We start from the raw sequence: 26582 nt of genomic DNA on the forward strand, positions 1-26582 counted from the left end.
CCTTGATTACTTATCTGAGTATGGGACATCAAGCAAGAGCATTTTTTCTTGCAAGTTTCATAACTACAATAATTACATAATAACTCAACTTGATGTTTTAAAGGACTTCTAGGCATTGTAAAGGGTGCATTTGTTTAGTTAGTCCCTTTTAAATTGCGCATACACATCATTTTCTACTTGAATGTGAAAACCTGTTCCTCTTAGCCCTTGTACACACGGTCGGAGATTCCGACAACCAAATCCGCCGGATTTTGTCCGACGGATTTTGTCCGAAACTGTTGCATACACACGGTCGGACAAAGTTGTCAGAAAATCCGACGTGATTACGTTACTTCATTACGACGGGACTACATTCTCGCTAGTAGCCAATAGCTTTGGTGTAGGAATTTGATCTGAGCATGCGTGGCACTTTGTCCGATTGGAATTCTCTACACATGATCGGAGTATGTCCGATCGGAGCATTTTGTGGGAAAATTTTACCGGCAAGTTGGAAAAGTTGGTTCGTCGGATACTCCGACGGAAACAGTCCGATGCAGACCACACAAAGTCGGAATATCCGACAAAATGGTCCGATCGGACACATTCCATCGGAATCTCCGACCGTGTGTACAAGGGCTTAGACATTGTGGAAATGTGGTCTGATCCTTCACACATTAACTGAGGTATATGAACATTCTAAAAAAATTCTAAATAGATATGATCTGCTAGGCCCATTTCCACATGTGATACATGTTAAAATGCATGTTATGTACAACACATTTATCATATTTAACAACTAGAAACAATTTTTTTTTTTTTACATTGGAACAAATTTTGCACCATGGCTAATAAACCTGTATGGGCAGGTTGGGCTTTCTGAGCATTTGAGTGGGCATATTGTATTTGGAAATAAAACATTTGTTTTTTGTTTTTTTTATTATAGAAAAATAAAGATTGTACAGATTTGCACCACACCTTCGAAGATTTGATTGGATAGGCTAAATTTATAAAGGAGAGAGTAAGCAGATTTGCAAGGAATAATAGGGTTCCTTTTTTAGCAGACTGGAGAAGTGCAGATTTCTTTTACAGCTTTTGATCCTTTTCCAACAGTTCACTATTCTGGGAGACAGAGAGCTAGTAGATTGCAGCAGTAAATAATAAATTGTTTTTTTTTTTCCAAGACTGAATGAAGACCATACATTTTAAAAGATTTTCACCACAGCTTTTAAGGCTGTAAATGTGAGCCAGAGAACAAGCTAATTGTGTCTTCAAATAAAAATTGGGTTATTTCTTCCCAGACAGAAAAAGGGAATAATATAGAGATTTACAGCCCAGCTTTTGAACAAGCCAATCATTTTGAGGCACAGTATATACAGCCAGCAGATTACATCTGGAAATAAAATTAATTAATCTTTTTTAATTAAACCGTATAACAGATAAAATTCAAACATTTCTTTTAGGCCTTTTAGGATAGTCTGAAATTTTTGAGGCATCGAGTAGTCGGATTGCATTTAAACATAACTTTTTTTTTCTTTTAAATTTTAGACAAACTAATTTTACAGAATTGCTTTCCTCACGTATAAAACAATTTAGATATTTCTCTATTTCTGGGAAAGTGAACATGCAGATTTAAATAATAAATTGGAAACTAGACTGTATTTTTGCAGAGACAGAATATAACAATTATACGGATTTTGACTAATAATATACTGATTATAGTAAGACTATTCCAACTAAAAATATTACATTACTCTTTTTTCAGGCACAAATTGCACAAATTTGATGAAGAAAATCTCATTATTGTACTAGCATTTAACTTTATAAGAAGAGAAAAGTAATACTTTAGCTGAAATATTCAACCAAACATTTTTTTTGGACAGATAATGTAAAAGTATATGGATTTTCTGCATAGAATCAAATTCTTTTTCATAGAAGGCAATTCAAGATGGGATAGAGCAGGAAGACTCCATCTATAATTTCAAGCAAATAACATGTATTATTCTTGTGACAAAGGAAAAGACATTTTTGCAAATGATCAGTAGACATGTGCAGAGTAAAATATTTCGTTTCGGAATTTCGTTTTCGGCCGAAAACTTAATTTATTTAGTTACTCCCGAAATTCGTTTTTATTTATTTCGTTTTCGTTCAAAAATTGCATTCGTCCGAAAATCCACATGAATTACGTTTGAATCTGTCTTGGAAGGCTTATGGTGTCTGTCAATGTATTTGATGGAGCTAACTATATAGCATACTTTAGAACCCTATTAAAGTCTATGGGACTCCAACGTTCAAAATCTAAAGTGCTAATTTTAAAGGCTAATTTGCAAGTTACTGTCCTAAAAAGTGTTTGGGGACCCGGGTCGGGATCTGGGGGTCCCCTTGTTAAAGGGGGCTTCCAGATTCTGATAAGCCCCCCCGCCCGCAGACCTCCACAACCACCGGCCAGGGTTGTGGGGATGAGGCCCTTGTCCTCATCAACATGGGGACAAGGTGCTTTGAGGGGTCACAGACCCCCAAAGCATCCTCCCAATGTTGAGGGCATGTGGCCTGGTACGGTTCAGGAGGGAGGGGGGGCCGCTCTCTCGTCCCCCCCTCTTTTCCTGCGGCCTGCCAGGTTGCGTGCTCGGATAAAGGGTCTGGTATGGATTTTTAGGGGGAACCCCACGTCAATTTTTTTTTAAATTTGACGCGGGGTTCCCCTTAATATCCATACCAGACCTGAAGGGTCTGGTTATGGATATTTAGGGGGAACCCCACGTCAAATTTTTTCTTAAATTTGAGGCAGGGTTCCCCTTAATAGCCATACCAGACCTGAAGGGCCTGGTAATTGAATTTGGGGGACCCCCACGCTTTTTTATTTATTTATTTATTTATTTTTTTATCAATGACTTTCAATGAGTGTTCTCTGTATTACGGAGCCGACAATTCATTATAGCTGCGAGTGATTTTAAAGGACTTTTTTTCCTGCATAAATGACACTTTGTGCAGGGACAATTTTAAGCACGGGAAACATGCGCCCCTTCACAGGCATACTATAGACAACCCCCCCCTACGAAATTTAAAGGAATATTACACTTTTATTGTTTCACTTTAATCATTATTAAAATCACTGCTCCCGAAAAAACGGCCGTTTTTAAAACTTTTTTTTGCATTGATACATGTCCCCTGGGGCAGGACCCAATCTCCTATTCTATATCGAACTGTTGTAACAACGAAAACAAACGAAAATAAAGCATTTATTTATGTCGGATTTTCGTTTTTCGGATTTTGTGCTTTCGTTATCGTTTGTCAAAACGAAAACGAAAATAGCTGAAATTCGGACGAAAATGCGTTCGGACGAAAACTAATGCACATGTCTAATGATCAGTAGAAAGTTTAAGAACATTTTATAGGCTACAAATTTCAAAGGTAGAGAGCAGGTGGTATTTAATTAAAGGGTCACTGTTAGGCTACACTACAGTATCTAATGCATGTATCCTAAAAAAATTCTGGCGCATGCCAGTACACTCAAGTAGACCCAAACCCCCCAAAAAATTGTCATACAGGAGCATCTTGCAGAAACATTAGATGTTTTCCAATTTTAAGCACTCAGTAGTGCTAGCATGCTACCATTGACAGCAGGAAGCTGTCATATATAATAGAAGTAGTAATACCGCTATTAGACATGGCATACTACTGCAGAATGGGAAGATGTTCAGGTGTTTATCTAAATACCCAAACAGCCAAAGTTCAGCCCAAGCTTGTGTTCAGACTGAACAAAAACATTCATATAGATTACAGAATAAACCCTGACAACCAATTCAAATTAGATTTTTTTACAACTGCATGCAGGTTCTATCATGCTGTGTGGTAAAACTCATATATGTGTACCCAAATGAAAACCTTATAACCTTGAGACACTGGTGACTAGACATGTGCAGAACGAAAAAATGTGTTTAGTTTCATTTCAATTAGTTATTTAAATACATTTGTTTAGTTACATTTGCTTAACCCGTTTAATTCGTTTTTGGAATTAGTTTCATTTATATGATTTGAATCGATTCAAATTTTTGGAATTCTAATTGATTCAAATCGTTTTTTAATTAATTTTGAATAACATTAGAAAAGTTTTCGAATTTGAATAGTTTTCAAATTCAAAAAGTTTTCAAATTGGAATAGTTTTCGAATTTGAATAGTTTTTCAATTTCTGAAGAGAATAATATAGAATAGAAAATAAATGACTGCAATAGAAAAAAATTGAATAGAATAGAAAATAATATAACAGAAAATAAAATATTTAGAGTAAAACAGAACAAAATAGAATAGTAAATAAAAGAACAGAATAGACTGGGATAGAATAGACTAGATATATACCAGTTAAATGGATGGAATACTATAGATTGTGAGGATCCTGTACAACAAATTATATTTTCCCAATTGCCAATAGATCCACTAGTGCAGTTAATAGTCTCTTTTTTTTTAACAAACGTAGATATCCTACATTTTATTTGGTACATAGAACTTGGATCATTGTTCAAAAAGAAACTCATTATGAGGGTTATACAGAATATATGCCCATATTGAATAATCTACAACTGCCTGAAGTGGTGAAACTTAAAAGTTTTGAGTTGTGGAAAAAGGCAGGTATTCTGTTTCTTAGTCAACTTTATGGCAATTATGTTTTGCAATCATTTGATAAATTGGCGGAGAAATATAATTTGTCTAATAAATAATTTTTTCAATACTTACAGTTACGACATGCCTTGCAGACCCAAGCAAAGACCTCTTTATTAAAATATAATCCTTCTTAAATTTTAGCTTTGACTACTAGATGTGCTAAACAGGGACTAATGGGAAAGATATAATCTATTAAAACAATAACAAGAATCAACTAACAAGAAGGTAGTTTTGGATGGTGGCAAAGAGACCTAGAGACACTAATACCTCGTACACACAATTCAATTTTCTGATGGGAAATGTTGGATGTGAACTTGTTGGCGATAAGTCTGACCGCGTGTATGCTCCATCGAATATTTGTTGTCTGACTTTCCACCAACAAATGTTGGCTAGCATACTCTCAAATTTTTCGCCAACAAATGTGTGTTGTCGGACTTTCCAATCATGTGTACACAAGTCTGTCGGACAAAATTCCAAAGTACAAATACACATGCTCAGAAGCAAGGACGAGCCGGAAGCACTCGGTCTATTTAAACTAGCGTTCCTAATGGAAATATCACGTATGTCTTGTATGTAACTACGTTCGTAATTGTTGGCCAACATTTGTGTGACCGTGTGTATGCAAGACAAGTTGGAGCCAACACCCATCAAACAAAATTTCACGGTTTTGTTGTCAGAAAGTCCAATCATGTGTGCGAGGCTTTAGTGATGAGGAATGGGAGCAAGCCTTGAAAAATGTATTTAAGGTATCCTTATACTCCGCACAGTGCTTGACTCAACTATTTATTATCCATTGAGCTCACTATACTCCTGTGACAGACCTAGCCGGGACAGAGGCTTTTTGAGAGGACTGAATGCGAGCCTCTTGCCGACTGATTATGGGCCCTGGATTTTAAGGGGCACAGGGTGAATGAGAACCCCACTATAATCTGTGCTAGTCAGAGTCAATGCTGTATATATAATGTGTGTTGTCTCATGCTGTTGGGACACACACTGTCAGATGCTAATGTCATGAACTCCAGCCACCTGTCTGTTGGCTTGTATAATGTAAATGAGTCTAGTCTGGCACATTGTTGTTTGGGCTAATTAACCCTGTGTTGATGTTTATGGTAAGGTTTATTGAATTGTTAGTGAGCTAGGAGCTGAAAAGTCTTATCCCTCAGTCAACTAGTCTTGATTTAAGTGTTGAGTGTTGATTTAGATAAGTAGCTCATGCTAATTAGGTTAGGGTTTAGTCTTCTACTGTATTATAAATACTTGGCATTTTGGTTCTAATAAATCAGTCCATGTTGAGCAGCTAAGCAAGTCTCGTCTTGTTTTGTGCTTGTGAGCGGTTGGAATAATTGATATCTATATTCAGACTTAGGAAGTGGTATACTGACAGAAGCACTCAATCGGAGTGTGGGATCGGTTCCGTCACAACTCCTATTAAAACTGTATTCCTGGGTTAAAGCAATTACATCTAACTGCCCAAGATGCATAAATGGTACAGCTACACTTATACATACAGTATGTGGTGACAATGCCCCAAATTGCACCGCTACTGGGAGTCCATATTTTATACTTTGAACTCCTTGTGCTCCACACAATTACAGCCTGACCCAAAAATAGCATTGCTAGGGATTATGCCGGAAGATATTCTCCCATTTGAAGTGCAAGTGAAGTGGTTGAGAACTATGTGTATACTTAAACTTATATTGCAAAAATTGATATCAAACGCTCCACCAATGACAGTTCAATGGAATAAAGCAATTAATCTTAATTTAAGACGTTAGGATCTAACCTATAAACATATTAGATGTCCTAAGAAATTTGAAAAGATCTGCCATTGGTTAGTGTCTAATCTGGTTGAGCAAACAGATGAGTATATTAATGATATGGGATATTAGGTAAGAAATATAATACTGGAGTGAAATTATTATATATAAAATAGGTACCATCTTGGAATAATGCGAAGGAAGGAATTGAAATATGGTCTGATGAATGCAAATAGAGAGGGGAATTTTTTTTTTGCACAGATGTTGGGTGGGGTAATGTGATGGTAATGTCATAAGTATCTATGTTTAATTGTAAAATGTGAAAACATCCAATAAAAATTAGTTCATAAAAAAAAAAAACAAATGCAAGAAAATTAAAAGGACCAAAAAATAAATTAAATAACTAAAAGAAAAAAAAATACCAACCCCAAAAACACTAAAAGCAAAATAAGCTCGTCCATTTGTAATTTGTTTAAACAGGAAAAAAAGGTAATGAATACAATGTAAAATAAAAAAAGGAAAACCAATTAAATTCTCCTAAAGAAAATACAAAAAGGAAAGAACAACAGCAACACAGCTGCAGAAGTTGTTGCTGACATGCACACACACCTCTCTCTAGCACAATAAACTGCAGTTCCCTGCAAAGAATAAATCTCAATAAACTACAACACACTGACAAAGAGCTGCTGTTAAAGCAGCCATTTATAGTGTGTAAGCTGGGATTTGACCAAGAACGATTATTTGCCAAAGTCTTGCACCTGACCCTGATCAGGTGACATGAGCAGAATTCAGGTTCAATTTTTTGGTCAATGCTTTGGTGCAACATTATTGGACATTTGGCTGGGCAAATCTATCCAAAAGTCCCTACTTTTGGATCCAGTCTGAACAGACAGAACCTAAAAAGTTTGGTCCAAACCCTGGAGTATATCTCATCCTCTTTGTCTAAATTGTAACAGTCCATTTTAAACCATTTAAATACTATAATTGTTCTTGCCTGTAAAATGGATGTCTTGTGTAGTAAATATCTGTTAGTAGCAAATAGCAGTACCAATCTATACAGAATATTATGCAATGTTCTTGCAGCAATACCAGCTGCCCCACTGTCCTCTTCCTGGCATGAACTTATCTATACGTGCCCTTTGGACAGATTGTACTGCTGTAGGTGCAATGTGTCACATTCTGCATTAAATCTGAAGCAAGCTGCTACTTTTACCAACAAATATATTTACTCCAAAGCAGATTCACTACGCAGTTTTGGTAAGGTCTAACACTTTCCAACTGACAACCTTTACCTGCCTCCTTTCAAATAGGCTGAAAGGCTTTGCACAGTCTCTTAATCCTATGTCTCCACTCCAGGACATATAAAATAAATGCATTTTCTCATTTTAAAATATATGCAATTTATATAACACCAGAGGCTGAGCATCATGTATTCCAACTTTATCTTGACTTTTTGATGTTTTGTTTTAGGTAATCGGTCTTTAATGTATTTTAATTTACAGCTTTCCTCAGTAACAACCTCACCTCACATAATATTGCATTTCACCATCTGCTTTGGTACTGTGGACCCAGCTCTCAGGATTAAGTAGCACCTGCTACCAGCTTGTAGACAGATCCACAGAGAGGAAGGTATTTTATGAAAAATAATTCTCTATTTACAGTCAAGCATTTGCTAAGCATAATGCTTATTAGTCTTAGTCACTTACATTTTCCTACAGCACTAAGCACTACAGGTGCAAGTATAGTGTTCTCATACTGTCTTTTCCACATGCAGTGCTCATACATTAAACGTAACATTAAATTAAGCTAAAAAATATTTTTATCCCATGTTTACCATTTATATTCTGACCAGTGTACTTTTATTTTTAGAACACAAAGAGAATGTGTGTTTAGGTATGCAAGTCCCTTGAAATCAGTGCTAAAACTTGCAGTGGGAGCAGAGTTTTCTAGGCAAGAAAGCAAACTATGAACCAGGGCCAAATGACATATCCTCATTATGAACACCCCTATGTACACAAACGTCTCATGTAACCATACACTTTTTCAAGAATTAAAGTCTCATGTAGCTGATGGTTACATAATTAGGTTAAAAAAGACACAGGTCTATCTAGTTTACCCAACAGAACAAATAAATAGAATAAATAAAAATAAAATAGAAAACCTTCATATACAGAATCCTTTACCCAAGTTGATCTAGAGGAAAGCAAAAACCATATACAGCATGGTCCAATTTGCCCCAGCAGGGAAAAATGAATTATTTGCCGAACTTAGTAATCAAGTAATTCCTGGATCAACAATATCTGGTGTTATTGCCTATAAATGTAGCTATCCTGCTATATCTTGTACATTTAAGAATAAATCCAGCTATTTTTCAGACAATCTACTCAGTTGGCCAGAACTAATTCTTGAAGGAATCTATTCCACATTTTCGCAGCGCTTACTGTGAAGAAGCCTCTCTTTTTCTTCTGACATAGACTTCACACCTGTGCTTTGTTGAAACTTTATAGAAGCCTCTCTTTTTCTTCTGACATAGACTTCACACCTGTGCTTTGTTGAAACTTTAAAGCCTAAGGCCTAATGCACAGTGAGAATTAAACTATATTTTTAGGGGTGTCTGTTGTTTTTTTTCTGCCTCTAATTGCCCTCCCCGTGTTAACCTAAGCATCCATGCACACATAGGAGTTTAGAGGCATTTAGAGGTTGGGGTATTTAGAGGCAGAACAAAAAAAATTCATTGCCAACAGGCACAGGAGTAGCAACATTTTCGAATGACTGAGAATAGGAGCGGACTGACAACTTATGGGGCCCCCGGGCAATATGAGATTATGGGCCCCCCGGGCAATAGGAAATTATGGGCCCCCCAGGAAATAGGAGATTATGGGGCCACACAGGGGCCACACAGTGGGGCCACACAGTATACACACATGGGGCCACACAGTATACACACACAGTATACAATCACACTGTATACACATACATGTACACACAGTATACAAATACATGTTTCTATTGGCTGAGAAGGTACTGGAGAGTTGGGGCAGCTATAATCTCAGGATTTTTAGCCCAAAAGGATGTCGGTAAGGGACATTTCAGAGACAGATGAAAAAAACAAAACACTGATTTTTACATAATGTCCCTGGTTTTACTGAGGCTGGTAACCCTAATGAATTAATTAATTAATTAAATACTTGTATAGCGCACAATGTGGCCCGGGGCCTGAGTAGCTAAATGGTCAGTCCACCCCTGACTGGGAAATAACAATGCCAGGGAAACACTATACAGGAATGACAGAGTAGGGAAGAGGGGAGGTGGAGTCGCCATATATGTCAAAAATAGCATACAGTAACACTAACATTAGTTAAAAAAATGTGTGAAATACTCTAAACCCTCTGGGTCTGCCTTCCAACCAAAGAGGGATCGTCCCTTAGAATTGGTGTAGTATACAGGACCCAGGACAGACTGAAGATTATGATAACTTTGATTGATGAGGAAACTCAAATGTCAATGAAAGGAGAGGTTTTGATTATGGGTGACTTCAACATGCCTGACATTAACTGGAATTCTCAAACTGCTGTTGCAAGCAGGAGCAGGGATGTAATGGAACCACTGAATGGGGTTTCTATAAAACCATAAAAAAAACCTAACCCGAGGTGATCATTATCTAGACCTAGTACTGACAAATGAGGACCGACTGTCTGATGTTGAGGTGGGGGAGTATTTGGGTTCTAGTGATCACCAATGTCCTTGATTTGATATTAAAACAAAAACAATTTTGTTGAAATGGGGACATTTCTAAAATGCAAATCGAAAGGTTGGAGCAAAATGACAGGAGTAAGTAAACAGTGGGCACTGTTAAAATCTACCAACCTAGAGGCAACTAGATTATATGTCATGCAGGTTAGTAAGAATAAACAGAAGAAAAAAACAATATGGTTCTAGTAGGCTAGTAGAGGAAAAAATCAGCATATAGAAGATTCAGGCTGGATTTACACGTGTGGTGCGAATTCCAGCTCCGCCTTCTCTGCGAAGAGAAAAAATAGCTGTTCAGCGGTTCCTCTCCATTGTAGCTGTGGATTAGCTGACCTGGGAGAGGGGGAGGTGTAGTGAGCAGGGAGAGAATTTGTGTTCAGAGCAAAATGCATCTGCGAAGCAGATGCATTCCCATAAAAGATAATGTGCCTGGAATTCACACACACTTTTTGGACAATGCGGAGTGTGAAGGCAACACACATGCCAACTGGGCACAACAACTTGACAACTGGGCACTTAAACCCCCCTTGTGACCAGACCAATTTTCAGCTTTCAGTGCTCTCACACTTTGAATGACAATTACTCAGTCATGCAACACTGTACCCAAATGCGTTGCCGTGCAACGTGGCTCTCAAACAAAATTGTCTTCCTTTTTTTTCATACAAATAGAGCTTTCTTTTGGTGGTATTTGATCACCTCTGGGTTTTTTATTTTTTGCACTATAAATGAAAAAAGACCGAAAATTTAGAAAAAAAAAGAATTTTTCTTTGTTTCTGTGATAAAATTTTGCAAATTATTATTTTTTCTTCATAAATTTTGGGCACAATTTATACTGCTACATATCTTTGGTAAAAATAACCCAAATTAGTGGATATTATTTGGTCTGTGTGAAAGTTATAGAGTCTGCAAGCTGTTGTGCAAATCATAAAAAATTGATCACACCTGATGTACTGGTGGTCTATCTCCTTTCTTGCGACTCGAACAAGCCAGGAAAGTATATATGCCCCCCAAATGACCCCTTTTTTGAAAGTAGACATTCCAAAGTATTTAGTAAGAGGCATGGTGAGGTTTTTGATGTTGTTATTTTTTCCCACAATTCTTTGCAAAATTAAGATTTTTCCCCCCCACCAAATTGTCATTGTAATAGGTTATTTCTCTCACATGGAATGTGTATACCACAAATGACACCCCAAAATAAATTCTTCTACTCCTCCTGAGTATTATGATACCACATGTGTGTGATTTTTCCACAGCCTAGCCACTTAGAGAGGCCCAACATGCAGGGAGCGCCTTAACATGTTCTAGGAGCATAAATTACACATCTAAATTGTTGACTACCTATTACACTTTTGAAGGCCCTGGAGCATCAAGACAATGACACATGACACTGACGTGGCACTGATACGTGGCACTGATGACACGTGACACTGATGTGACACTGATGACAGATGGCACTAATAGGTGGCACTGATGACATGTGACACTGATGACAGGTGGCACTAATATGTGGCACTGGTGACACGTGCCCCTTATAGGTGGCACTGATGACAGATGGCACTAATACGTGGCACTGATGACAGATGGCACTAATACGTGGCATTGATGACACGTGACACTGATGACAGATGGCACTGATACCTGGCACTGATGACACGTGACACTGATAACAGATGGCAGGTGACACTGACAAGTGGCACCGATGACAGATGGCACTGATACATGGCCCTGATGACAGATGGCACTAATATGTGGAATTGATGACACGTGACACTGATGTGGCACTGATGACAGATGGCACTATGTGGCACTGATGACACGTGGCACTGATGTGGCACTGATGACAGATGGCACTTATACATGGCACTGATGATAGATGGCACTTATACATGGCACTGGGGACAGATGGCACTGACAGGTGGCACTGGGGATTTCTTCCGAATTAAAAAACTCTGAGTGGGTGAGGTTATAAGCTGTAAAGCTGGCGTCCTTATTCTATTTCATAAAAATCTACTAGTTACAGTGCAATCAGTGGTTAGCGATGGGTTGGGTCGCAAAGTTTCAGTTTGCCTGAAATTCCCATCCCGAACCATCTAAATATGCAATATATGCACCTCAAACTCTCCTGGAACCCACTTCTTTCAGGAAACCCCTACATGGATCATGCTACATGGATCATGCAACACTCCTCATCCCGCCATATAGTGGGAGGAGATTTTAATACCGTAATGCTTACCGTAGAAGATCGCAGGTCATGGAAGCGACATAGACACCAGTCAGGGATCACCCAAATCAAAACAGATTCCCCCCTTTTTCACATGATCTCAGCAATAAATATGGTAGACCCCTGGCATCTCAGTCACCCTACAGATAAGGAATTTACCATTTATTCCCCAGCACATGACTCCTTAGCCAGACTTGACTAACTATTCTGTCCCCCTTCCCTTTTCTGTGCCATTCAAGAATCCAATATCTATAATATGGCTTTTCCTTAACACTCCCGCTAAGACATGGAAGTTTGCATCTTATCTAGCAAATAATATAGATTTCCTACACATCTTAAATACAGCCTGGGCAGACTATAAAACATACAACAGTGCCCATGAAATTGATCCAGTTCTGTTCTGGGGAGTGGGCAAAGCCTTTCTTCAAGGTAAAACCATCACCTACACATCCTCATTCAAAAGGGATTCCTTACAACAATTAAGACAGGCCAGTAAAGCTATCCATGAAGCTAAGATGACTTAACCCCCCTGACTCTATAGAACATAAGAAAGCTTGGCACAAGGCCAAATGTCGCTTTGACCACTGGGTTGAACAGCAAGAGCAAATTAAACATTCATAACTTGATGTTCAGCTTCAGAAATTTGCAACAAACCTGGCAAACTACTCTCTAGTCTTCACAAAGGCCCTCATAGACCTACTCACATTATGAACCTCTTAAAGATAGAGAAGGTTGACGGTTGACTCACCCATTCCCCACAGGAAATCATGAATATTTTAGAGTCCTACTACACTACTCTATACTCAAAAGACCCAATAGACCAAGACAATGTAGAATTGTTTCTGGATAAAATATCTTTACCTACCCTCATGAACTCATAAATATTATAAACAAGCCAATATCCCAAGAAGAGATAACCTCTATGATTAAAACTCTAGCCAAAAACAAAGCCCCAGGCCCTGACAGTTATACAGGTGTATGCCCACTGGATCCCTGCCATACGTCAAACTCCTTGCAAAAAAGACTAAAGACCCCAATGCCAGGTTCCTACCAGCCAATCTCCCTGATTAATTTGGATGCCAAAATACTTTCTAAAATCATTGCCTCATGACTCGGACCCATTCTACCTTCCTTACTTCACCCAACCCAGGTGGGCTTTGTCTCAGGCCGATCAGCTACCGCCAAAATTCGCAAGGTACTAACTGTCCTTTCATATGTCAAATCCCTCCCCAGAAGATATAGTGATTGTAACACTAGGATATACATAAACTCAATAAAGCTATTACCTCCTTCATATGGCATAAGAAAAAAACTTGCATTGTACTCTCAATGCTGTATCATCCAAAGATCGAGGCGAGGGGCTGGTTTGCAGAATATTAGGTTATATAATTTAACATGCCTAATACGATATGGTTTAAACTGGCTGTCCAACTCATCGGTAAATACTTACTTTACTTTGGAATCTAGCCTCATACCATTTATCAGGCATCCTGCATTCCAAATTACATTCCCTCCCCAAAACCTTACAGCAAAATCTCTTAATCAGGGACTTGGTCATAGCCTGGCGGGATATCAGGAAAAAACTCTCTTTATCTTCCCATGTCTCTTGCTATCTTGAGCTCCATGGCGACCCTATGTTCCCACAAGCATCAGACTACAAAGCTTTTGACATTCGAAAAGGCTTCACAAAAGCCACATATTTGCTCCACAAGGACTCATGGAAACCAAAACCTTTCATGGATCTGGCAAAAGTGTTTCAACTTCCTTCCACTTGTCTATTTTATCTTCACCAGGCGCTTTCATATATAACCTCTTAATGCATGGATGCGTTGAAAAGATTTCCCCCATCCTTGCTGGATCAACTGTTTAGTAGGGATGGGCCGTACCCCCCCCCCCCCATTCGGTTCGCATCAGAACATGTGAACAGGCAAAAAATTTGTTTGAACACGCAAACACCGTTAAAGTCTATGGGACATGAACATGAAAATGCAAAAGTGCTCATTTTAAAGGCTTATATGCATAGTGTTGTCTTAACAAGTGTTTGGGGACTTGGGTCCTGCCCCAGGGGACATGTATCAATGAAAAAAAAAGTTTTAAAAACTACAGTTTTTTTCGGGAGCAGTGATTTTAATAATGTTTAAAGTGAAACAAAAATAAAAGTGTAATATTCCTTTAAATTTCTTACCTGGGTGGCGTCCATAGTATGCCTGTAAAGGGGCACATGCTTCCTGTGTTTAGAACAGCCTGAGAGCAAAATGACATTTCTAAAGGAAAAAAAGTCCTTTAAAACTACTCGCAGCTATAATGAATTGTTGGTCCGGCAATAACACATAAAAGTTCATTGATAAAAACGGTATGGGATTCCCCACAGGTGAACCCCAAACAAAATTTTTTTAAAAAAATTTGTGGAGTTCCCCCCAAATTCCATACCAGGCCCTTCAGGTCTGGTATGGATATTAAGGGGAACCCCACGCCAAAATGAAAAAAGAATGGCGTGGGGGTCCCTCTCAAAATCCATACCAGACCTGAAGGGCCTGGCATTGATTTTAAGGGGAACCCTGCGCCAAAATAAAAAAATGGCGTGGGGTCCCCCAAAAAGCCATACCAGACCCTTATCCAAGCAGGCTGCAGGAAAATAGGGGGGACAAGAGAGCGCCCCCCTCCTAAACCATACCAGGCCACATGTCCTCAACATTGGGAGGGTGCTTTGGTTAGCGGCCCCCCAAAGCGCCTTGTCCCCATGATTCCGATAAGCCCCTTGCCCGCAGACCCCCACAACCGCCGGGAAAGGGTTGTGGGGATGAGGCCCCTCTCCCCATCAACATGGGGACATCCTCCCCATTTTGAGGGCATGTGGCCTGGTAAGGTTCCGGAGGGGGGGCGCTCTCTTGCCCCCCCCTCTTTTCCTGTGGCCTGCCAGGTTCCGTGCTCGGATAAGGGTCTGGTATGGATTTTGAGGGGGATCCACACGCCATTTTTTTATTTTGGTGTGGGGTTCACCTTAATATACATACCAGACCTGAAGGGCCTGGTATGGAATTTGGGGGGGGGGGGCACACAGTTTTTTTTTTTAATTTTGGTTCCGGGTTCCCCTTACTATTCATACCAGACCCAAAGGGCTTGGTAATGCACTGTGGGGGAACCCCAGGCCGTTTTTTTCAATGACTTTTATGAGTATTGCAGAAACCCAACAATTCATTATAGCTGCGAGTAGTTTTAAATTACTTTTTTTCCTTTAGAAATGTAATTTTGCTCTCAGACTGTTCTAAACATGGGAAACATGCACCACTTTACAGGCATACTATAGACACCCCCTCCAGTACGAAATTTAAAGGAATATTTTACTTTTATTGTTTCACTGCATTATTAATATTACTTGTTAACCTTCAAAATCTATATTTCTGATTTATTAATCAGAAGATATGATATGGGTTGAAAAGAGAATTCTTATTGACAAAGGAAAGGGAGGTTTAACATAACACCATTTATTAGAGTACGTTACAGGTTTATCTAATACACAGAAAATATCTATAGTCTAAGTGAGGGAGTAAAATATTAGTTTAAAATACAACAAGAGTACAATACATTCATTACAATACAAAACAGGACATATGACAATTCGGTATACCTTGTAAGTGCTGGGAGATGATCTGATATGTTACCTAATATTGGTCCATAGCTCTGGTCAGTTCTCATCTGCCATTACCCTAGGGTTGGGTTCCCTTAAAAAGGGCCCTCTCTCATTGACTTGCATAGGACCACACTGATTGGTTAGCGATAATTAGTCTGAAGCCCACTTAATTAAAGAGGAAGTTTGCTCTTGAATAGGACACTTAACTATGCATAGTCCCAGCCGGGGTAAATTGTCCATTCCTGAACAGATCAAAGAAATATTTTAAGCATATCAACCACCCTTTGAAATGGATAAATGGTGGATTAGCACGGAAGAATACACAAGCCTTTATCTAGCAAATGAATTCGGCTCCGTACCGACTACACACCCCAAATGGTATCTGTTCGTGGGTTTTGATTATTACATTAGGTAAACAGCAGGACATCTCCCTCACACCCACACTTGGCATACCTGTGAGACAAAGGTATTGTTAATTGAATTATATACGCTGACCAGACGTCTGTTCCTGTACATCAAACCATCTGTGCCGGTTAAGCTAAACTACTACTAATATCTACATCTATAATACAAATATTCCCAGTTGCTAATGGAGATTACTCATAAACTCCTCATAAGGCAACAGATGACCCCTTGTGGCAAGTTGAGTCCAATGAAACGACGCCACACTTAAGTGAGTAATTGTTTATGTCTAATCTCCATTAGTGAGTTCAGTTTCTCTCTCTGCCATCTTAGAAGTCGGCCGAGATATATCACCATACCCGTCATAAATAACAGTACCCCACACTGCAATATGAGAAGACCTTTTATTCCCATTTCTACCCAGGTCCTGGTGGTGACCAAACTGAAATCCCCATCATGTAAAAGTTCATTCAACCTTTTCCCTGTTTTCTCCATATCATTACTAATTTGAATTATATGGGTATCCTTCCTTGCGAGCAGATTGTGAAGGTTTACTGACAGAGTATCAATTTTTACATCAAAATGGGGTAGATAGGTTATAGGATCTGGGACATCAGGGGGACTCTCAATGATATAGTCTTCTGTTAACACTGGTATGGGGGCTACTACAGTTTGCCCAATAATAGTGTACTCGTGTGGAATGAAGCAAAAATTTGGATAGGGTATGGGACACGACTGACCCCCATAGAGAAATGTCTGGTGATTTGTAACGACACAGTACAGTCCATCCATGTGGTAGGTGACCTTTGTGCTAGGTGTTCTCCATTTTGACAGCTTCACTGGGCAGTTAGCTTCCATCTCACTTGTGCTGGTTTCTTGAGGTGGGTGGCGTGGACTTTCCAGTTGGGGGTCCCTCGCTACTTTGGCGGTGGGATCCGGGTCATTGCTTAGACCACAGACTGGAGTGTCAATTTCAAACACATCACAACGGCATAAGTACCTATTGTCTTTGACAGTGCAGCAGGCAGTGTGTGGTGCTTTCCATCGCCCTTGAACTTGAATGAGCATTTCGGGGAGGTGCAACCTTTCCTTGTACACGTCGTTTTCAAGGTACCCGAGGGAGTGTATGGACGCCATCGTGTTAAAGTAGTCATCTTGTGGATGGAACACTGGCAGCGACATGGTGAAGGAAACATACATTAGGTCCCGGTAGGCGCACAGGGACGGGCTCTTCTTGCAAGCAAATGGCCCTCTATTTGGGTGTGGTGTTACTATCCCTATATTTCGAATTGTGGAAACTGGCAGAGGTTTGCACTTGTCTCCAGAATGTACATTCATTCCACCACTATTATTAGTGTGAGTACAATACCATTGGGTAAGGTCGGTATCTCTTAATATATCAGGGATTTTACCTGCTTGGATATCTCGGATGATATTAGTGACCTTGGTTAAAACAAAATTTCCATACGCAGTGCATATTACCTCTTTCCCCATACCATCCTCTCTAGCTTTCTGATTATTTATGTTTATGATTTCGTTGATTTTCTGTTGTGTCTTTTCAAACAACTGGGCAATATCTTTCATGTTATACACCGTAAACCTTTCCTCCTCTGCAAGCCCCTCAACACCCTGCAGAACTGGTTTCAGCACTTGCCGACCCTCTTTTTGTTCAAAATTTCCGATATGCCTGCGAATCGCTGACAAATCGGCTCGGTTCCAAATTGACATGCCAGATCCAAAAAGTCCTGGGATGGACCCAAGTATGCTGTCCAACCCCTTTAACTTTCTGGATCTGAAAATGCCCCTATGGGGAGTGAGGTTTGGTTCTGCAAATGGGTCCTGAGTTCGGCTTGCATGGGAGGCAATCAAATCTACCAGCAAGGAGGAGTAAAACAGAGACACATTTGTCCGGGCACATGAGCCGAATTCAGCCATGTTCCACTGGGACAAATTAAGTACCACGGGTACATGAATGAACTTAACGTTATTGAACAGAATTCCAGGGATTGATGTTGCCGTTAGGCCACTAGGTGGTCCCTCTTGCAGTGATGGGCATTCCAAGGATGTTGGTTCATAGTAGGGGATTGCAGCTGTATTTTTGGGCAAAATGGTAGGAGCAGGGGTGTTAGTCTTTGGGGACACGTGCAAGGTGACTTTTCCTGGGACGTACTGAAGAGTGGATGCCTGTGTGTTGCTGGACAAGGGGATGGAGATAACAAAAGAATATTTCCACTCTCCGGCATCACTCAACCGTGTCTCTTGAATCAACAAGGATCCATTCTGAAAACTCATGACTCTATCCCGGTAGTCAGTGATATTCCCTGCGACGCCGTTACCCCAGACGAGATGATTATCAATGGGACTCCACCAATATACTTGCTTCCCCACAGTCCCTACAATGGCCACAGGTAATAAAATGGATTCCCCCTCTAGGCAGTAGACAGGATTCTTGTCAACGATCACGCTGATGAGTGGTCCAGTCTCCTCTTCCTTGGTAGTTGTGATCAGCTGGAGCAGGATAACGATCCACATCGACTTCATGGCTCTAAAAGGAAAGAAAGCAGCACATTTTAGTTGATTTCTTTGGCTCCATGGAACTGTTTCAGTTGGTTCGCATGAACCCATTTATCTTGTGTCTTTTTGCCCGCCTCTATTCTGATTTTATATACAGAAGGACTTAATTTATCAATAATAGAAAATGGACCTCTCCATTTTTGACTTAGACTGTGATCCAGGGGACGTAGTTCCAAGAACATAACTCGGTCTCCTATGGCCCAAGTGCATTCTCGAACCCCTTTGTCAAAATACGCCTTGGCTTTCTTTTGACTTTTACCCATTTGTGCTGCGGCAAATACATGGATCTCTTTTACCGCTTTTTGGAGTTTAAGGAGGTATTGGTCCATTGACAGTCTGTCTATGGTAGGTGTATGCATCTCTAGCCAGAGATGTTCAGGGAGTCTCATCTGTCTACCTGTCAGCACTTCAAAGGGTGTCAGCCGGGTAGCATATGAGGGGGTTGCTCGGATGGCCATGGCCAGTAATGGCAGCAGATTATCCCAGTTCTTACCATTGATGTGTACAAATTTTTTTAGCATTGTCTTAATCTGCCGATTGGCTCTTTCAACCTGACCTGAAGATTCTGGGTGATATGGAATGTGAAATTTTTGCTCCACCCCTAACATCTGTAGGCAGGTTTTTACCACCTTTCCAGTAAAATGGGTCCCCTGATCTGACTCTATTGATCCTGGGAGCCCCCATCTACTGAACACCTGTTCCACTAAAATCTTAGCCGTATTTTGTGCAGTGTTACTTTTGGTTGGGAAGATCTCTGCCCATTTAGAAAATAAATCTGTGACTACGAAGATGAATCTGTTGTTTCTAGAAGTGACTGGCAAGGGTCCCATGTAATCCATTTGTAAGGCATTCCATGGCCCTTCTTTCAGTCTAATTCGTAAAGGGGCATTGATCTTCCTTGGTGCGGGGTTAACCTGTGCACAGACAATACAATTGTCACAATACTGCTTCACATCTGCCATCATGGAAGGCCACCAACCTATGTTCTTGAGCCGCTCACCTGTTTTCTCTGACCCTTGATGACCCCCAGTAGGTAGGTCATGCACTATGTAAATCATTTCATTTTGGTATTTTTCAGGAACCACCCAAGTTACTTCATCTCCATGATGTAACAATACCTTTTTATCTTCTGACAATGTGAGGTGTTTTATATATTTTGCCAAAGTATTCCCCTCAGAGAGTTCTCCAGTCTCATTTTGCAGTTTTTGCATTATTTCCTTAATGTTGTCATCCTGGCATTGTATGTCCGAAATATCCGGAACTACTATGCAGGATTTTGTGAGGGCACAAACACTGGGGCACAAGACTAGGTCCGGTAAATTCGACGGAATTTCCCAGATCTCCCCTCCCTGTGCTCCTTGTTTGGCCAAGCAATCCGCCGCCTCATTTTGTTCCCAGTATGGGGCAGTACCTGAATGACCTTTAACTTTGCACACCCCTGGTTTGACTGGCAACTTTTGCACCAATGATACAATATATTTCAACAGGGATGCATGTTTAAGTGGAGACCCATCTGAGGACATGTACTGGTGGGTGTGCCAGAAGGGCAGAAATTCTGTAAGAGCATTACAGACCCACGCAGAATCTGAGTATAAAACAATTTCTTGGTCCCCTTTCATCAGTTCTAGGGCATGAGCGATTGCAGCCATTTCCGCAAATTGTGCTGATTTGACTTTACATGACCGAAAGATTGATGTTTGGGTCTTTGCTTGTGGATTGATATAGTATATTCCAAATCCTGCACATGGAGAACCCTCCACGTAAAAACATGATCCATCTGTGAAAATTTGGCCTGCGTTTTCAGGGACTGTTTCCTTTACTGACAAAGGTCTAAAGAATTGTTGTGCCGATGATTGTGGGGTGATATCACATTCATGTGGTACTCCCTGGTAAAGGAGGCCATGGGCTCTAGTGGACGGATTATTTGTGTGTTGAACTTTAATGTCTCTGTCTTGAAGCAACAAAGCCCAATGGGCCAATCTGGCATTGGATACATTGCCATCCTTCACTCGGTCTGTGAGTAAAAATTTAGTGGGAGTGTGCGTTGTGTGCAGGATGACTGGGTTAAGTCCTATGATGTATGTGAAGTATTTCACTGCCCAAAACGTAACTAGGAGGTGTTTTTCACATAGAGAGTACTTCATTTCCACAGGAGATAATAATTTAGACGCATATGAAATGGGTCTCTGTTGCCCATGGATTTCCTGTGACAGAACAGCTGACATGGCTGTCTCTGATATGGCAGTCTCAATGTGAAAGGGCAGTTGGTACTCTGGGTTGGCTAATGCTGGCGCTTGCGCTAAAGCTTCTTTAAGCTCCTGCACTGCCTTGGTGTGTTGCTCAGTCCATTGCCATTGGGTATCCTTTTTCAACAAATCATACAGTGGTGCAGATTTTTGTGCAAATTCAGGGATGAAAGCCCGTGAATAATTTACCAATCCTAAAAAAGATCTCAGAGTCGGGATGCTCACTGGCAGCGGTAATTGTAGAATGGCTTTTACCTTTTCCGTTGCTATCTTACGTCCCTTTGTGGTCGCCACTGTTAACCTTCAAAATCTATATTTCTGATTTATTAATCAGAAGATATGATATGGGTTGAAAAGAGAATTCTTATTGACAAAGGAAAGGGAGGTTTAACATAACACCATTTATTAGAGTACGTTACAGGTTTATCTAATACACAGAAAATATCTATAGTCTAAGTGAGGGAGTAAAATATTAGTTTAAAATACAACAAGAGTACAATACATTCATTACAATACAAAACAGGACATATGACAATTCGGTATACCTTGTAAGTGCTGGGAGATGATCTGATATGTTACCTAATATTGGTCCATAGCTCTGGTCAGTTCTCATCTGCCATTACCCTAGGGTTGGGTTCCCTTAAAAAGGGCCCTCTCTCATTGACTTGCATAGGACCACACTGATTGGTTAGCGATAATTAGTCTGAAGCCCACTTAATTAAAGAGGAAGTTTGCTCTTGAATAGGACACTTAACTATGCATAGTCCCAGCCGGGGTAAATTGTCCATTCCTGAACAGATCAAAGAAATATTTTAAGCATATCAACCACCCTTTGAAATGGATAAATGGTGGATTAGCACGGAAGAATACACAAGCCTTTATCTAGCAAATGAATTCGGCTCCGTACCGACTACACACCCCAAATGGTATCTGTTCGTGGGTTTTGATTATTACATTAGGTAAACAGCAGGACATCTCCCTCACACCCACACTTGGCATACCTGTGAGACAAAGGTATTGTTAATTGAATTATATACGCTGACCAGACGTCTGTTCCTGTACATCAAACCATCTGTGCCGGTTAAGCTAAACTACTACTAATATCTACATCTATAATACAAATATTCCCAGTTGCTAATGGAGATTACTCATAAACTCCTCATAAGGCAACATACTGCTCCCAAAAAAGGCAGTTTTTAAAACTTTTTTTGCATTGATACATGTCCTCTGGGGCAGGACCCAGGTCCCCAAACACTTTTTATGACAATAACTTGCATATAAGCCTTTTCATTTTTCATGTTAATGTCCCATAGACTTTAACTGTGTTCTGGTGGCTTTCGAATTTTCCCCAAACACAGCATATTGTTTGGTATTCTGTAGAACATCTAAACAACCAAATTTCAGCCCGAACTTATGCTCAGGCCGAACAAGGAGTGGCGTAAAGACTCTTCTGAAGAGGGTCTAGGAGATTTTGGAAGGCCAATAAGACCCTCTTATTTATCGCTGATTTGATACAAAACTCCTATTTCATTTGAACTACTGTTTGTGTTTCTTATCTGTCTCGTAGGTTCTCAAATGGCCTTAATTTTGGCCATTTTCTACAATAGTGCAAATGTACCTTATTTGCAGCATGAGATGACAATCTCTTCTTCAGCTAACTATTATGTTGCGCTGTGGGTATGCTACACACACACAATGTTATTGTTGTTAATGTATGTTATTGTTGTTAATGTATCTAATGCATTAATGTTAAAAATATTCTGCCTTTTCAACTCCTTTAATTATTTTTTTTGATGCCCTAAAATTGCCTGAGTTGTCCACATTTTAGAGCACATTGTCACTGTAACTACACCAACTTAACAAATACACTGGCATTGAGCATTGAAATAAGAAGCCATACATTGTTTAGTATAAAACATTTTACTCCAAGCACATTCACATGTGCGTTTTAAAAGGTTTTTGAACAAACCAACATCTTGATGTATAACATGTATGCTTGACATTATTTTGTCTTTTTTAGGGCCCGGAAGGATTTACCCCCTTCCTGACCAGAGAACTTTTTGCGATTCGGCACTGCTTCACTTTAACTGACAATTGGGTGGCCGTGCTCAAATAGAGCTTTCTTTTGGTGGTATTTGATCACCTCTGTGGTTTTTATTTTTTGTGCTATAAACAAAAAAAGAGAGACAATTTTGAAAAAAACACATTATTTTTCACTTTTTGCTATAATAAATATCCACAAAAATATTTATTTTTTTAGTTTAGGCCTATACGTATTCATATAGATATTTTTATTTTAAAAAAAAATCGCAATAAGCGTTCATTGATTGGTTTGCGCAAAAGTTAAAGTGTCTACAAAATAGTTTTATGGCATTTTTATTAATACTTTTTTTTTACTAGTAATGGCGGCGATCATCGATTTTTATCATGACTGTGACATTATGGCAGACACATCGGACACTTTTTCCTCTATTTTGGAACCATTCACATTTATAAAGCAATGGGTGCGATTAAAAATGCACTGATTACTGTGTAAATGTGACTGGCAGGGAAGGGGTTAACACTAGGTGTCGCTGTAGGGGTTGTGTGTCCTAGGGAGTGATTCTAACTGTGTACAGGGAGCTGTGATTAGTGACAGTGTCACTAGGCAGAACGGGGAAATGCTTGTTTACATCGGCATTTCCCCCTTCTTCCTCTCCGTGAGACGATTGCGAGCTTTGTGGTCTGACTGACAGAGCTTGCGGTGGGCACACACACGCCTGCTATGCAGACCTCGTGAGATCACATACATTAACGTGATTTCACACACCGGAGCCAACCTGCCACAGTGAAAATGTGACAGCTGGTCCGCAAGTGGTTAAAAACATAAGCTACACATCCCCAACTCAGGAACTTACAAAGTTCGACTTTGCTAAAGTGAAGGCCATAAGAGACATTAGTATCCCAAAACTGTGTTGATGTTGTCTTTCTCATATGTGGTGATCTCACCCCTCTTAAAGCCAAAATTTGAAGCCACTTACACATAGAGGCATAACTGTTAAATATCCCTTATGATTCCCTGCCTAAAATGTGTGTAGGTGCAAACAGGTTATTTTCTAAAGCCCCAAAACACACAGTGGATTTATTTACGAAATGCAAAAAAAAAAAACACTGAGGGGGATTGCTATTTATCGTTAAAATTGTCACCATACATGATAAGATCCGATTGCATTATCCTTACCGTTTTGACGATATTGGACTCAATAGGGGTTGTGATCATCAGGTTGTTGATGAGTGGTACTAATAAACCAAAAAAAACCTGTGTATTATAAATATGCAGGCATACATTGATTAGCTTACCAGAAGCTGTGGTCTCAGACACTCACCTGTTGTGGTGCAAATTTAGCCAATCTCTACAATCTATCCTTCCTCCTCTGCTTCTGGTGTTGGTATTTCCCCTTCTTTTGGAGGTGTGGGCTTTGGGAGGTATGGGCTTTGGGAGGTGTGGGGTCCCTGGTGTCCTCAGACGTCCCGAGTCTTCTCTCCCCTATGAGAATATAAAAAAGGAATACTTAGCACACAGATATTTGAGGGCAGAAATAGGAATATGAAACATTGCTTTGATGTGTCGTACAATTGTGTTTTTTGGCAGAGTTCAAAGGTGAAAACATTATTTTTGACACTTTCTAAAGCTGGAATACTTACCTGTTGTGTGAACAAATGTAGTCAAGTGCAACTTGCCAAAACATTGTCTTTGGAGTGGGCTAACGAACATTGTTTATTACGAACAATTGAACCCATGAACATGAAAGTGGCCATTTTAAACTGTACAACATTAAATCAAAGCACATGGAGCAGTATGCAAGCAATCATAATTATATGAACACACGACAACTACTTACTTTTTTGAACTTGTTTGATCCTTCTGTACTGATCGTGCTCCCTCAGTTTCAGGTTTGACCAGCGTTTTCTCAGTTGATTCTTGGATCGTCGTACTCCAAAATTCTTCTGAAGACTCTTCACAAATTTAGTCATGATCTTGGCCTTTCTGACATTTGGGTTTGGGTAAGGTTCATACTTCCCATCATAGTCGTTCCTCTTCAATATGTCCACTATCTCCAACATCTCTCCAAAAGACATATTTGAGGCCTTAAATCTTCTCCTCCGGGATCGTGACATTTCTGGCTCCGGGCTTTCCTCGTCCTCCTCGTTAGTGGAATTCTTATCATGCCCCTGCTGTGTCTCTGCCATGTGCTCTCCCCACTGTGCCGAAAGAGAAGGGGCGCGAAATAGACTAGAAAGAACATCAGGGGCGGGCGGAGTTTCACGCATGCGCACTGTATATAAAACGCAACACGTGTGTGTCGTATGTACGATCTGTGAGCAGAGAGAAGAGCTGACGTGCCGATCGTTCAAACAAAGGTACAATTTTAACTTGGTACATCATTAGCCTATACTGCTTCTAGACTGAAGCCTACATTGGGACAAGATTAGGAGAGTTTAACCTGACATTATTAGGGTTTGTCTTGCGTTGTGTCTTGCAGAGAAGAGGATCCCTTCAAGGAAACACATTTTCTGGAGCTAATCATTGATATGCTCAGGGAGCTGCCCTGCCTGTGGCAAATGAAAAACCCCCTTTCTAAAGACCTAATAAGAAACAGGAAGGCAGCGCTGGAGAAACTGCATGGTTTAGTGAAGATCATGCTCCCCACGGCAGACATGACCTATGTGATGGCCAAAATTGGTGCCCTGAGGAGTACATAATTGATGGAGCGCAAGAAGTTCCAGGATTCCCTGAGATCAGGAGATCCAGATGCCATTTATGTCCCCAGGATGGTGTACTACGAGAGGCTGCATTTTCTGGTAGACCAGGGGGAACCCAGTCCACCACTCTACAGTTTTCCTTCAAGGCTTCCTTTACCTCCAATGTCCAACCTGGGCCTTCCAGGCAGCAACATTTGGAGGGGCCGAGCTTGAGAGAGGTATAGCATTGTTCAACATATTTCTTGTCGTACATTTAATGATGTTAACTAGATGTTATTATTGATCAGTAAGTTGTGATTTAACAAAGTGGTTTACATATCACTAGACAGGAGTTACCAAAAATGATTGGGACAAGAATGAAAAATGCTGGGCTCAGAATGATAGTTCTGTTCTATTTGGTAACATTCAATTTGCAACAGTCATGAGCACAAATTGATTAATGACCAAAAAACTAAAACTATGTCCCATTTTCATACACAGGAAGACCTCAGCCAGGAGGAGGCTGTGGCAAGTGGCAGACGGGAGGTCAGCCATCACCCTCCCCCTCCTCCATCTGCTGCCACAACTACAAGAGCAGAGCCACAGCCTGGAAGGAAGCCTGGAGGGAAGTGCCTAAGGAAGAC

Source organism: Lithobates pipiens, unplaced genomic scaffold (genome assembly GCF_037356315.1).
Source record: "Lithobates pipiens isolate NorthernLeopardFrog02 unplaced genomic scaffold, aLitPip1_a1.2 Scaffold_13, whole genome shotgun sequence".
Taxonomy (NCBI): Eukaryota; Metazoa; Chordata; class Amphibia; order Anura; family Ranidae; genus Lithobates; species Lithobates pipiens.